This window comes from Lissotriton helveticus, chromosome 3_1 (genome assembly GCF_964261635.1).
Source record: "Lissotriton helveticus chromosome 3_1, aLisHel1.1, whole genome shotgun sequence".
NCBI classification, from domain to species: domain Eukaryota; kingdom Metazoa; phylum Chordata; class Amphibia; order Caudata; family Salamandridae; genus Lissotriton; species Lissotriton helveticus.
Window position 1 is genome coordinate 639,169,257 of NC_136061.1, and position 14,805 is coordinate 639,184,061.

Consider the following 14,805-nt stretch of genomic DNA (forward strand, 5'->3'; position numbering starts at 1 on the left):
TCCTAGCCTGGGGGCAAAATTAAGGACGGACGCAATAGCCCTTGCAAACTCTCCTTTCTTTCGACTTGTCAAGGGGCGCCAATTCAGGGCTCTATCAAACACCAGCCCTAGATACGAAGAGACGTCAGTCTTTGGGACTGGCGTAGCCCCCATTAAAAAAGTGCAGGGCTTAGCTGGATGCTAGCCCACCTGCATGATAAATGATTTGCGGTTATTGACCAGCAAGTCCAAGTCCTTCATGAAGTGTACAAAGGAGTTCAATAAGCATTGTAAACCCCTTGCTGTCCAGGCCATGAGGACAGCCTCATCAGCATACAAAGAACACCCAAACATTGCTTGCCCACCTGAGGGGAGTCAGTATTTAATTTTAAAAGGGCCTTCTCCAACATATTAATATACAAATTGAAAAGAAAAGGGTCCAGGATACACTCTCTGTGTACAAAGCTCAAGGGATACTTTGAGATCCTTAGAATAGCATACTCCAGCTTTTGTGTCTCTATGGAGATCCTTTAAAAACAGAACAGTGGGGCATATTATCAACAAATAGCGATATTTATCGCTAAGAAGGGTTAGCTGCAATTTTTTTATCGCCGCTCATCACGGGATTTTATCGCTGAGATAACGAGCTATTAGCAACGTTTATCTCAAAAGCGATAAAATTCCCGGCGATAGAGGCAAAATCCTTGAATATCGCTGAGAATACAGCGATATTCACGCATTATCGCTAACAGGGTCTTAGCCATTATATCCACCTCCCATTGGATATAATGGCTAAGAACTGGTCTGAGCAGGTGTTAGTTTTTGGAGATATTTGCGCTTAGCGTGAATATTTCCATCGCTACGCCAGTGTTGGTAATAGGCGATAGCGATGTTAGCGACTGCTTTCAGTCACTAACAGGTTGGGTACGCCCACTTTGCATGTCATTATAGATAAATATCGCTGACATGCAAAACGGGCTCCAAACCACTCGCTATCGTGTACAAGCTGTCGCTAACTGCTGTTAGCGACATCTTGCTAATAGGGCGATAGTATTATCGCCGCTTAGCGGCCGAAAACGGCCGCTAAAGCGGCGAAAATTGCCTATCGCCCCCCTTGATAATATGCCCCAGTATTTCTATTGATTCCAATAGAGAGCATTAATTGCCAGAGCTTGGATCTTTTAGGGCTATCAAACGTGGATGACAGATCCATGAAAGCTAAGTAGATGATGCCAGTACAGGCGACTGTGTACTGATTCAAATGCATGTACAAATTTAAACTCTGATCCACCATTGAGCAACCCAGTTGAAAACCATAGAGGACCTTGATCAGAATATTATTGTCTTCTACCCATCTAGCGAGACTATCAAGGCCCATGTGGCCCACAACCTTTACAACAGAGTCCAAAAGGGAGATGGGCCTTTAACAATGAGCGCCGTCCCATTCTCTCTTTCTAAAAACCGAGACGATGGTAGAAATGTCCAAGTGTTTGGACTACCAATTATGACCACCGCATTTATAGTTGCTGTGAGTATGGGTACCCAGTTGTCCAGGTTAGAAATATAGAGGTCTGGTGGAATCCCTTCAGGGGCGGTGTTCTTATTTTTAGTTAGACCCATTATACCTGCTCTAACCTCCTGGGCACAAAATAGGATGCCAGGTTTACCCTCACCGACATCCATGACAAGGACCCTTCATGAATAGAGTTCAGGCTGAAACATGCCCTCAAAATGACTTATCCAATCACCCTCGGAAATATTGGCATCCAGTGTAATGGCTCTATCTACTGCTAAAAACGGGCTATTGATTATGCCCCAGAACTTAGAGGTATTGCGCACAATGCTGGCCTCTACCAGGTCTGACCAGGCTTCCTCTTTCAGGGCTGATTTACGGTTTGCCAATGCGGACTTATGTTATCTGCGGTACCGCTTGACAGCCATGGATTCTCTTGGTGTGGTGCTCAAAGCTTCCTTCCAGACCATTTCGGACCTGTATAAGATGGGTGCCTGCCTGAGGCCCGGCATAAGTTGGCTATGGCTTCTGACATACTTCCAAAAGCTTCCAGGATATCTGAAGATTTTGCCCCCCTGTCTGAGCAAATGGCAAACTCCTTGGAACACTGGGTGAGCAGGGACTCATAAAAATGATCAGGTATAATCTGTACCCACTTCATTCTCCTCCCCTTATCCACAGCTGTCAGTGCCCCCCTTGCTCCATTATTGGCAATTTATTTTTACCAGGGGCCATCCAGTCCAGACACACACCGTGTAATGGTCACTGTACACACTTTCCTTTAAAACAAAATCCAAAAGTGAGATAAAAACACCGTAGAAACAAAAATTACATCAATAAAAGACTCACAAACTCTCCCAGTGAAAGTGGGGGCAACATCCTTTTTGTTCAGGGACAACTTGTTCGTAGCAGACAACAAATCAAAGTTATTCAGGATGTTGTTAAATATAGAGCCCTGATGGGTTTGTTCCATATGCAGACCGGCATGGTGTGCACACCCGTTACCTTTAACCCCCCCCAGCCCTAGAATCCCCACATAAGTGGACATTAAAGTCCCCTGCAATAAGAGCATTCCAGCAAAACTGCTTACTCTGGGTCATCTTTCTGAGACAAAAACCCAGCCGTGTAAAATGACATACTTCTGGAGGACTAACTACCAAGTTATAAAATATACAAAGCAACAGCTTATTTGTCCCCCTAGATAACGACAACACCTGTAAGGTGGGGGAGTCTTGAGGCAACATGACACAGCTGAGTTGGACTGCTAAAGACACAAAACTGACCAAACCCCCCTTCCTGCGATAGAGGGTGTGGCTGGCACAAAGAAGGTTTTGTAGCCTTCCAGATAATAGCTGTTTATGGTCGCCTATGTCTCCTGGAGGCAGATGACGTCAAACCTTCTTAAAACATGCACCCAGTCTGGATGTCAAACTTTCTTGCCAGCCCTGCAACTCTCCAAGAAATAAAGTTACACCCCTTGACTTCTGTATATCCCCGAAGTCCCCCGGAAGACTGTAGGGGAGGTGCAATTAGTATGTGGGTACCTGGACTCAGTCAATCACAGCATTCTAATGAGCTAAAAGGCCCAAACCTATTGAATGTGGCTATACCTAAAGTTTCCTCCTACTGACTTCCGTGACCCAAATCCGCACCCCCCCCTGAAACCTACCGTATTGGACAGTCATTCCTGATCTTCAGAACTCTGGGCAGGAGAGGCAGCAGCAGGAAGACATACAGGAGTCCTGTGCTCCACTCTAAATGGAATGTGTCTCAGAGAGAAAGCTTTCCTGGGGAACTCCAATGCGCAAGAGGTATAACAATGTGCATTCTGGGCAGTGGCAAGGAGATCCGGCCGAGCTCTCCCCATTGCTGAAAGATAGTGTGTGCGTCTTTCAGATGTAGCTAACATTTGTGATCTGCAAGCCATGATTAAGTTAGTTCACACTGGTGTTTAGTTCATCGGCTCCTAACTACAATAACATAATGCAAAAAACATTTCCCTCATTATCCACTTGTAAAAAAAATGACAGAGGGCTACATGATTCAAGCTATTTTGTGTTTGCAAATGGGCTGATTCGCAGAATTCGCCCGTTTGCAAACTCAAAAAAGTATTGTTACATGTATCAAAACCGAATACCAGAAATAGAACCTAGCTACGGGTGACGAGAGGCCTCTGCTCAAGTTGAGTTAGAAAGTCTATTAATCAGGAAACAAGAGTTTCTTTCTTGAGTCCCCTCACTCACCAGGGTTTCCCCTTTGTGACATGCTTCATCATAGGGATCCTTTCAATCCGCTGCGAATTGAGGTGTGCTGCGACATGCGAGATTACGTAGGAGCACTTATATCAAAATATGTGTAGTGCAGTGTTGTGGAGTGGAAAAAAATGTTTAAAAATACCTCACTAGTGGGAGAAATACTTTTATTCTAGCTCCTAGTCGGTATGCTTAAAAACAGGGGTAAATACTAGGGAAACAGCATAACCATGATGAGTTAGACGTCTCTAGTATTAGTCGACTTGTTACGAGCCTCCACACAGCTCTTCCTCAGGACCACACAGGGACCTGCCCTGTGTGTACCACTCCTAAGTGACCTATAAGTGAGGTAAATATAAAACTAGTGAACTGTGAAGTGCCACATCTGCTGTGCGTGCACTATTGGTTTAATGCATATGATTTTACTAATTGGTACGTAGTATCTGTAGGAAATAAAACAGAAATTTTTTAGAGTAACCAACGACTGCCAGGAAACTGGCAAAGATCATAAATATATGCGTCAATTTGATCCATATAATGGCTTATATATATATATGCGTCAATTTGATCCATATAGTGCGTGTAGTTTATCTACTATCGTGTATTTAATCTTGCCTAGCAGGAGGAAACATTATAGCCAATGTCTCCAGTGGAGATCAAGATTATAGTGGTTTTTAATACAAACAGAGACACCACGTGAAATACTAAACTTAAAAACACAAACATGAACATGGAAAATCACATACTTTATATAAAGTCCAAATGCGCCCCATGGTCTGGAGAGGTTGAGGGGCTCGTAGTCACACTCTGCAACAATGGTAACAAAGCGTGGTTAATTAGAGCCCTGTAAAGAACGCTGTAAAAGACGCTGTAAAAGGCTGTAAAAATATGGCTTGCCCGGTGCCTTCATTTGGCCACTAAACCACTCGGTCACGGCTGCGCTGTAAAGAAAAGGTTTTTAGGGACTTACTTGAGCTGAACACGTCTCACCGGTAATACACCTACGCACACCCCTAGAGGTCACATATTAATGCGTATCTACTCGGGTGCTAGTTTAAATGCTTCAGCATCTGCACAGTCTTGGTTGTAGACTGGAACCGTACAGAACTCAAAATGGCCGCCTGTAAGTGGCAAAACCAGCGGCCATGTAGGGTGTATTTGTTCTTACATAATTCGTTATTATAAAACCCAAAGTCGATGTAAAAGTCCGATCTAGAAAGACTTCTGTATGGGCGTATATCTCGTAGTAAGGAAATGTAGATGTAAAAATAGAAATGTCGTGACAGTCTCTATTTTATGATTATCCCGGTGTCAGACACAGCACATCTCTGTAATCAATGTATGTTGTTCAGGTCATCTTCTATTTCTGGAGGCAGAAGATTTTATGAGAAAACTGATTTGTGCTAAAGAAGGCCACCGGTAATGGCAACATCCGCGGCCATGCTGAGTGTGGGAATTGGTGTATATTAGATGCCACGTTTCAAGTAAAAATGCAATACGGGGCAGGGTCTCACTCTAAGAGTGTAATTGAAAAAGAGAGTACACGTAAAAAATGGATGTGATTTGCCAAATAAACAATATGTATGTAGTCTCCAATTTGTTTCAGGTATGAGAGATGATACATATGCACATATAGTGAGTCAGGTGGCTTGACCCATTGTATTAGAAGTCTCAGAAATAAGAGGGACCAAAAATCATAATGCATTGAAATTGGTCAACAAGGGCAGGGTTGCTGCGGCTGGTAGTTGTTGGGTGATATACAGGGGTACCCCTGCCATGCCTCGCTCAGATTCATTAACCCAAACCGATTACTTTGTAAACTGACCCCACAGGATGTTATCATTGAGATCTTGGGTGTCTGTGCATAACTTAAAAACCCAGCGTTGTTCCTTTTCTAGCAGCTGTGTTCCAGGTTGTCAAGATGTTTTATGTGTTCCTACACTATCCAGCTGAGATCATTCGGGGTATGTTGTTTTTCAATTTAATGTGTTGTCTTTTTCGTAGTGGCTCGCTTGCACCTGATATTACTGTGGTGTTCCATCTATTCTGGTGCTCACCCACCTTGTGGTCATCCCCACGTAATATTAATAATAATAATAATAATAATAAAAGATTTTATAAAGCGCCTGGTTACGCCATATCGGCGTGTCCCCGCGCTAGAGTAAGTGGGAGAGGCAGAGCCACAAAACCTAAAGCAACGTCACAGCATGCCAAGTAATGTAAGAACAGGTAAGTTTTAAGATCCCTCCTAAACTTCATCTCCGATGATTCCAACCGTAGCTTTAGAGAGAGTTTTTTCCAGCTCTGGGCCGCCAGAAGCCAAAAGGACCTACCACCTATCCTGGCCTTCTTAACTTTAGGGACTACCAGCAGGCCAGTCCTACTTGATCTAAGAGGCCGTGTAGGCTAATAGGCGGTAAGTAGATACCGCAGGTACACAGGGCCAATGCCCTGGATAATGCGGTGGCACTTACAAAGAGCCTTGAACAACACTCTCTTTCTAACAGGGAGCCACTGTAGAGTGTTCAAGGCACTTTTGGAGGCAGCCCTCCTAGGTTGCATGAGGACCAGCCGTGCTGCTGCATTTTGCAGTACCTAAAGTCGGTTTTGACATTTAGCAGTGGCACCCAAATAAAGTATGTTGCCATAGTCTAAACAAGAGGTGACAAGTGCATGCAAGATCCATAGTTTTCCGTAGGCCCTTAAGGACACCAAAACACGTCCCCACTACACGCCTAGTGTGAGGTTCAAATGTGAGATTAGAATCCACCCATACCCCCAGGTTCTTCGCCTGGGTGCACGGTATAGGAATGGATACAAGGCTTGATGGCCACCACACCGACGACCACACTGATGAACCCCCTCCTACCACAAGCACCTCTGTTTTACTTCCATAAAGTTTTAGCCAGTTGTTTGCCATCCAGGATGCAAGCTCCTGCATGCATGCCTTGAAATTGGAAGCTGCTGAATCCGGTGCCTGTGATAGCGAGATCACCAGTTGAGTGTCATCGGCGTATGACACAACCCTGATTCCAAAGCCCTCCACTATTTCCGCCAAAGGGGATACGTAAAGATTAAATAGGGTGGGACTCAGGGCAGATCCCTGAGGCACACCCTGTTCCAAATTGAAAGCCTTGGAATAGTAGGCGCCCTGTATGACCTAAAAACTGCGCTCGACTATGAAGGATTGTAACCATTTTAGAGCCGGACCTGAGACACCGCCCTTGTTCATACACTGCAGCAAGGTGTAATGAGCCACAGTATCAAAGGCGGCGCTCAGGTCCTGGAGAATTAGAGCCATTGTTTGCCCCTCATCTACTCCCTGTCTAATGGCCTCCATGGCCATGAGTAGAGCTGACTCCGTAGAATGTAGAGCCTGGAATCCCAATTGAGAGGGATGCAGGAGACCGGCTTCTTCCACATATGCCATCAGCTGTTGATTTACTACCTTCTCTGCCACTTTCGGCAAGTATGGCAGCAGTGAGATGGGGCCTAAATTTTCCAGTATGTCGGGACTGATATTAGGTTTCTTCTGTAGCGGAAGGACTACAGCCTTTTTCCAGCTATCAGGCACCGTATATGTTCTGAAAGATACCTCCAGGTGATATCTAATATATGGCTCAAGGATGTCAATGCTCTCGCCAAGCAATTTAGGTGAGGCTGGATCTCTGGGCGAGCCAGACTTAATGGTTAGACAGATATTGCACAGCATCTCGGGGGGGGGATGATGAAACTGTCCAACCTCCGATTTTCCCCAGCTACTCCGATCTGCTCCACAAATTCTGCACCCATCTTTACAGCCCCAGGAAAGGAAGAATAAAGTTTCTCCACTTTTTCTGAAAAAAAGCCTGCAATGCGGTCGCATGATTCCACCGAGCCTTCCATTGGAGCGACTGATGCTGCCAAGGAGGAGGTCTCCTTATAGATCTTAAATAATTCTTTGGTGGAGTTTCCTGCTGCTCCAATTCTGTCCACATAGTGCGTGGCCTTGGCCCGTCTAATAAGCCCATGATACTTTTTACGTTTTTCAAGATATTCCAATTTGGCATGACTAGAAAAACCCTTTCTCTATTGTCTCTCCAGAGGTTTGCACTCTGTCTTAACTAGACGCAAGTCTGTGTTATACCAAGGTGCAGATTTCTGTGCCCTGCATGGATTTTTATTCAGTAGTAGCGGGCCACACTATGTAATGCTTCTGTTATACGCCTCTCTAAATTGAGGCAAGCATTTCCAATATCAGTGTCCCCCGGAGATCCCCCTAGGACCAGGGCTTTGTTGAACTCATTCCGTGAGAAACCCGCCCATTTGCAACCAGGGCGGTTCAACATGAGGTTGTAAGTGCAAGTAATCAGATAAACGGCCCCTGAAGTGTTGCAATTCTTGAATTTTCGCAATTCCCATGTCATGTTGTTATTTAGTACCAGTTTTTTGGTGGGGGACATTAGGTGACACACGCTGCAGGTATTACACGGGTAGTGTCCCCCTGGTAAGGTTTGAAGTACTCACTGGGAGCCCTCAATGTCAGTTGTCATTTTGGGGCGTGTATGCACCCCAGAATGTCTCTCAAGTTCTTCCCCTTTCTGTGGGAGGACATTGGTCTTAGTATGTCCAAGTTCCCGCTGTTAAGGGTGCGCCAATGTTTCTTTATAATTTTCGCAACCTTATCTGACGCTATGTTAAAAGTGGTGATGCAAATCGGCCTTTTGTCTTTTTCAGATTCCACTTTTTGATGCGTCTCCAGGAGCGCCTCTCTGTGGTTGTTCTCTGCTCTCTTCTTTTTGATGCGTCTCCAGGAGCGCCTCTCTGTGGTTGTTCTCTGCTCTCTTTTGATATCAATTCCAGAGGACGTTTTCTATCAATTAATTTATAAGACAGTTCCTTTGTTTGGAGTTTGTAGTCTTCTTTTTCGGTACAGTTTCTACGCAGAAGAACTGTCCAAAAGGGACGTTCTCTATAAGTTGTCTCAGGTGGAAACTGTCATATATCAGGAGACAGTTCATAGCTGTGGGCTTGAAATGTGTGGTGGTTTTGAGTGAACCATCTACCGAAAAAAAAATCAGATCCAGGAAAACCAGTTGTTCCTTGCTCATTGTGTACGTGAATTTCAGAAAAGGGTCTTGTTTATTCAGCCAGGTGATGAATTTGGTGGCTTCAGACTCATTTCCTTCCTATATCAGTAACACATCATCGATGTATCGCTTCCACAGCAATATGCGGTTAGTGTATGGGTTGATGTCATTCAGTATTTTATGCTTTTCTAGTTGGTGCTCATAGAGGTCTGCCACTAGGGGCGAAGATGCGCCCCATGCTGGACCCATGTTGTTGGCGGAATAATGTCTCCTCGAAGCGAAAGAAATTTTCGGTCAACGCCAGTCTGCAACATTCAAGAACAACATGTCTTGGTGTTTGGTAGAGCCAATCCTCTTCGAAAAGAACTTCCTCTATGATGTTTAGGGTTTTTATGTGGGGTAAGCCAGTATAGAGGCTTTTCACAACTAAGCCAATAAGGATGCTGGTGGTGGGATCGAAGTGTATGTCCTGGAGGAGGCACAGTACTGCCTTAGTGTCCTGCAGGTAGGTTCCTGTTCCTTGTATAAGGGGACAGAGGAAAGCGTCCGTGAACTTGGAAAGAGGTTCCAGAATGGATCAGAATCCGGAGACAATTGGTCTACCAGGTGGATTGTCCAGGGACTTGTGTATCTTCGGTATCATTTAAAAATACGGTGTCTTTGGATTGGTATTTACCAAGAAATCTCCTTTTTTAGTTATCCATTCATTTGCTGTTGACTCCTTAACCAAACTGGCAATTCCCATAGGTAGGCGTTCTGTTGGGTCCTCTATTATTCGTATGTAGTTCCTCTCATCGGCCAGAAGTCTCAAGCATTCTCTGCAATAGGCAGTGGTATTTTAGAGCACAATTGTTCCACTCTTGTCAGCAGGTTTTATTGTTATCTTTCTTTCATTGGCCATCAGTTGGATTGCTTCTTGTTCCACCTTGCTGGTGTTGTGGAAACCTTTATGGTCCTGGGGTCTACTTCACTCACCTCTTTGAGGACGGCCTTTTCGAAAGTCAGTAGTTCAACTGGTAAGTTTGTTGAGGGTGGGTGAAATGGGATTTCCGGTGTAGCCCTGTTTTACTTTCTTGGGAAGGCATTGGTAGTTTGTCTTTGAAGAAAACCTGCAGCTTAATCCTGCAAATACATTTGTTTAGCTCACAGCAGAGTCTGAATGTATCCATATTAGGAGTTGCTACGAACCCTAACCCTTTTTCAAGTACTGTTCGTTGGGTGGGTGTCAGGATGGCGTCTGACAGGTTCACCACTAAACTGGGTGGTTGCTGGTTGAAGGGTTGTTTGGCGGGCCCATGCTCCTCATAATCATCCTTGCAGACTCCAGAGGTTGTGCCCATTGCACTTGTTGTCCTCTTCTGCTGCTGCCTCTCTGTGGTCCTTTGCCTCTTCCTAAAAAAGACTGTCCAGTCAGTTCCGGTTGTTGTCCTTGTTCCCAGTATGAAAATGGATGTTGCTTAAAATCTGGAGGTCCCACAGACCACTGCCTACTCCTAAAAAATGAAAAGAATTTTTTTTAATTTTTATTTTTGAAACGCATCCCATTTTCCTTTAAGGAAAACAGGCTGCATTTTAAAAAAAAGATTGCTTTATTTAAAAGCAATTTTGGACATGGTGTTCTGCTGACTCCAGCAGGCCACCATCCCCATGATTTTAGCGATTTCTTGAGGGTCGCAAACTGCGATCTACTTCATTAATATTAATGAGGTAGAGCGATTTGTGCAACCCTCTAAGAATCGCTATATGAAATTCCTTGAGTTTCATATATTGTAAATTGTGTTTACCTAATTGCGATTCTCAGAAACTAGCAAAATCTTTTTCCAAAACTTCCAGTCATTGCTTTTCACAGAGCTCCCAAAGCGCTTATTGTGAGAACTGAACTCAAGCAAGCTGTAACAAATGCAAGGGTTCATTGCTGTGATTCTCAAAGGTGCTTCACATGTGAATACCTCTTACAAACATCATCAATAACAAGTTCTGTTACAAAAAAAAACCAATGGTTTAATGCAGCATCTTCCATGTTAATCAACATGCATTATTTATGTGATTCATTGCCAGCGCCAAAACCGTAAAAAACACAATATTTTGGCTAAACAGTGAATTACCTTATACATGATTCAGGAATCACAAATCATCAATAATCAGTAAGAAACTTGACCAGTCTGTAGCCAATTATTTTAATCTATTGGACCTATAAATATATATATAGGGAATGCAGTATTGTTCTTGCTTTGTATAAGGAGGAGGCCAAGGAGCAATTGAATGATACACAATGTTTTCAGAGAATACAGAAGAGTGAAGCAACAAAAATCAAAAATAAGTTTCACAGTGAACTCTCTTGATGGAGATTATCAAGTCTAATCACGCAAAATGAATTTCTTTTTCTTAAAGTAGATGAACCTGGTTTACCCATTCATTATTTGATACCGAAGGTACATATGAATCTTAGTAAACCTCCAGGCCCGCCGAATATTTCAGCCATTGGTAACCTGTTTGAAAACACCTCCACATATGTAGATTTTTTTCTCCAGGAAAAAATCTGTCATCATATATAAAAGACACAGATGATTTTCTGAAAAAGACCTATGATATTAATTGGGAAGATGAATACATCTTAATGATATTAGATGTACCCTCACTATACACGAGCATTGTCCATGAAGATGACATCAGAGAAATTAGACATTTTTTTAAACTTGAAGCCACTTACTCTATATAAACACACAGAAATGATCCATGAAATGATCCATTGGTGCCTTAATAAAAACTTTTCTTATTTGGATCAGACCTATTTCATCAATTAAGAGGGTCAGCAATGGGCACCTGCTTGGCCCCCAGTTAGGCTAATTTGCATTTGGGCTGAGTAGGTGCTGGCCCAAGTTTTTGTTCAAGAACTTACAGGGAATGTTGTTATGTGGTAATGTTTTATCGATGACCTATTTATTATATGGCGAGCTTCGTTAAATTCAGCTGAGGAATTTGTGGAGAAAATAAATAATGAACTTAATATACATTTCACTTCCCACATCAGTGATAAATCAGTAGAATTCTGGATTTGACTGTATACAGTGATCAACATAAGCTTCATACTAAAACTTTTAGGAAGAACACTGCTGGCAACACAATTTTACATGCCCAAATCTTTCAGCCAAAGAATCTTAAATACTGTATTCTGTATGCTGAGATTTAAGCTTGCAGAGAAACTTTAGTGATTCAACAAAATTAGAACATGCCCAACAGTTGCTGTAAGATAGATTCTCAGCATGTGGGTATACTGATAAGGTTTTAAAAGAGGCAAAGATCAAAGCAAATGAGAAAGCAGAGAGGAATTACTTTTTTCAGATGGTTTGCAAGATGAAAGTAAACATGAAAAACGCTTCTTTACAGGTTATAACACCCAACATGTAAAATTTAGAAACATCTTGACCCTTACTATGCAAGGATCTTATTATTGGTTCGAAAACCCACAGTACACATCTGAAGGCATTCCGAAGAGCAAGATCAATGAGAGATGAGCTTGTGCAGAATAGTCCAGGAATGTGTCAGGGAGGAACATGGCTTATGGGGAGGAGGTTTTAGCAAATGCTACAGATGCAAGGCCTGTAAATATGGGGTAAACATCACGCTATTGCCTATACCATTAGAGGATGGCGTTTGAAAAATCAAGCAGGCACTACATTGCAAAAGTGATTTTGGAGTATATGTATTGAGATGCACCTGTCCTAAAATGTATGTTGGCAGTGCAATTTTAAAAGTACATCTGCAAATACTACAACATGTACAAGCAATTGTAAATAGAGATCAATCGTATCCAGTGGCTAGGCACTTTGAGGAAGTACATGAAAGTAAATTGGAAAATCTGGAATATTTTATTATAGAGCAAGTGCCCAGTCGGCCAAGAGGAGGCAATAGAGAGCGCTGTTTGAGGTGTTTGGAGTCAAAACACATCCTTAGATTTAATGCTAAGATTCCGACAGGTCCAAACAATGGAGAGGATCTTTATGTCCACTTATGAACAATGAATTTATGGTTTAACAGTCAGAATTGAAGCCATTCTGTAGTATGAAATGGAATGAAGGACAAAAGGTTTTGAAGTTTGGACACAAGACACTTTATGATTATGACAGATGAACATTATTGATACTTAAAAGTTTTTGCACGTATGCACATTGCACATTAATGGCACTTGCTAGCCATTGAAGCTATTGCACTAATGCACATTGCACTGTCAAACATTGGGCTCTTGCCCTAAATGCGAGTTATAGCAACTACACCAATGATAATGTTGAGATATTTGTGATGTCATCCATTGAGTGTAGTGAATGTCAGTATATTTACTACAGAATGGTATTTTGCACTTTGCACTTTTAACTATGGAAGGACAGATATTTCTTCTCCCTGGCCTCTCGCAATACAGCATCCCTGTCTCTATAATTGAGAAGGCGTGCTATGATGGGCCTAGGCGCACTTCCAGGTGGAGGTCTCGGCCCAAGCGATCTATGAGCCCTCTCCACAATGAACTGAGGGGAGAGCATGCCTTCGTCAGTCACCGCAACTAGCATTTTTTCAACATAGTCCTTGAGCTTGCCTGTATTCGTGCTCTCGGGCTCACCTAGAATGCGAACATTATTACTCCGACTTCTAGCTTCAATGTCCTCATTCTTTGCATTGATGATTTTCATTAGTTTGTCCATCTGAGTTACTGCTGATTTCAGTTGCTCCGTGACATCCTCTATATCAGATATTCTGTGCTCCGCTTCATTTAGGCGTGTATCATGCCCATCTAGTTTGCGAGCAATGGCGTCCATGCGGGTCGTGAGCGTGTCCACTTTATCCGCTATCGTTGCGAAGCCTTGACGCACCTCCAACAGGATTGTTTGCATGTCTTGGCTAAACCCAGCCCCCTGCTCGGTAGGCGCCTCCGCCGCGCCTTTCCCCCCTTCCGTTTCTTGTTGGAGCGCATTCTTCTTAGCCTCAAAAGTGAGACGCGGCTGTCGTGAATCCAATCTCCCCATAGTGTAGAATCCAGTCACGGGGTGGTGCCTCAGAGTCTCGCTGTGTATTCAGGGCTCGTGTCAGTGTGTTCACACTATGTTGTAGTCACAACTACGGCTTCTCTCCTCCTCAGATGATGACATTGGTATCAGGTGTCATACAACAGAATCCGTTTACATAGCAGATCATCACCAAGTCCCTCATCAGCTTAATTCAACTGAGCATTCTTGTTGCCCTCCTGCACAGTATTGTCACGCTGTGGAAAAGTAAATTTTGCCATGTTCTGTGTCCCTACGCCTCATCCATCATATGTTATGTGTGCATGATCAATATGCATATGTTATTCCCCATTTCTGATTAAAGACGCAATTACAGTTGTGTCCACCTCTAGTATGTTAGTTTCCAGTCCTCGTGAATACTACGAATATCAGGCCTATGTAAGTAATGTTGCCACGTTTCTCAGTGTGCACGTTATTCCATTATAAAGTCCCCGTTTCCAGGCCTCAAAAAGGGCCCGGACCACAGATTCAGCTCCTGTCTCCTGAAAGCCTCGCTGAGGAGCGATACAGCCCCCACCTGTATCCTCGACCCTTCACTTACTTCCTGCCTTGCAGTGCCCGGTGCACCCCGGCTCTGCCTCTGAGTCTGCCAAAAGTATGTTATAGTTCCTGCTATCAGTTCAGTCCTCCTCCTCTGCATTCCTAAGCTACTGAACTGCATCAATAGTTTCCGTCATTGTCTAGCCTTCTCGTCTCCACGTTAGAGAAATACTGTATTTAATGGTCATTTAATATTCTTCACGCACTACATGTAGAATAATGCATGGTCCAGTCTTAGAGTCAGGTTAGCCTCTCCCCTCATGACTTCTAGTTTATATCAACATGTTCCCTAAACATTAGATACCAGATAGGGTTTAGGTACATGTCGCTCCGACCCTCCAGACTCTAGTCTCTGCTCCTAGCACAGAGTTCGTAGCCCCCAGCTTCTCCTAGTAACA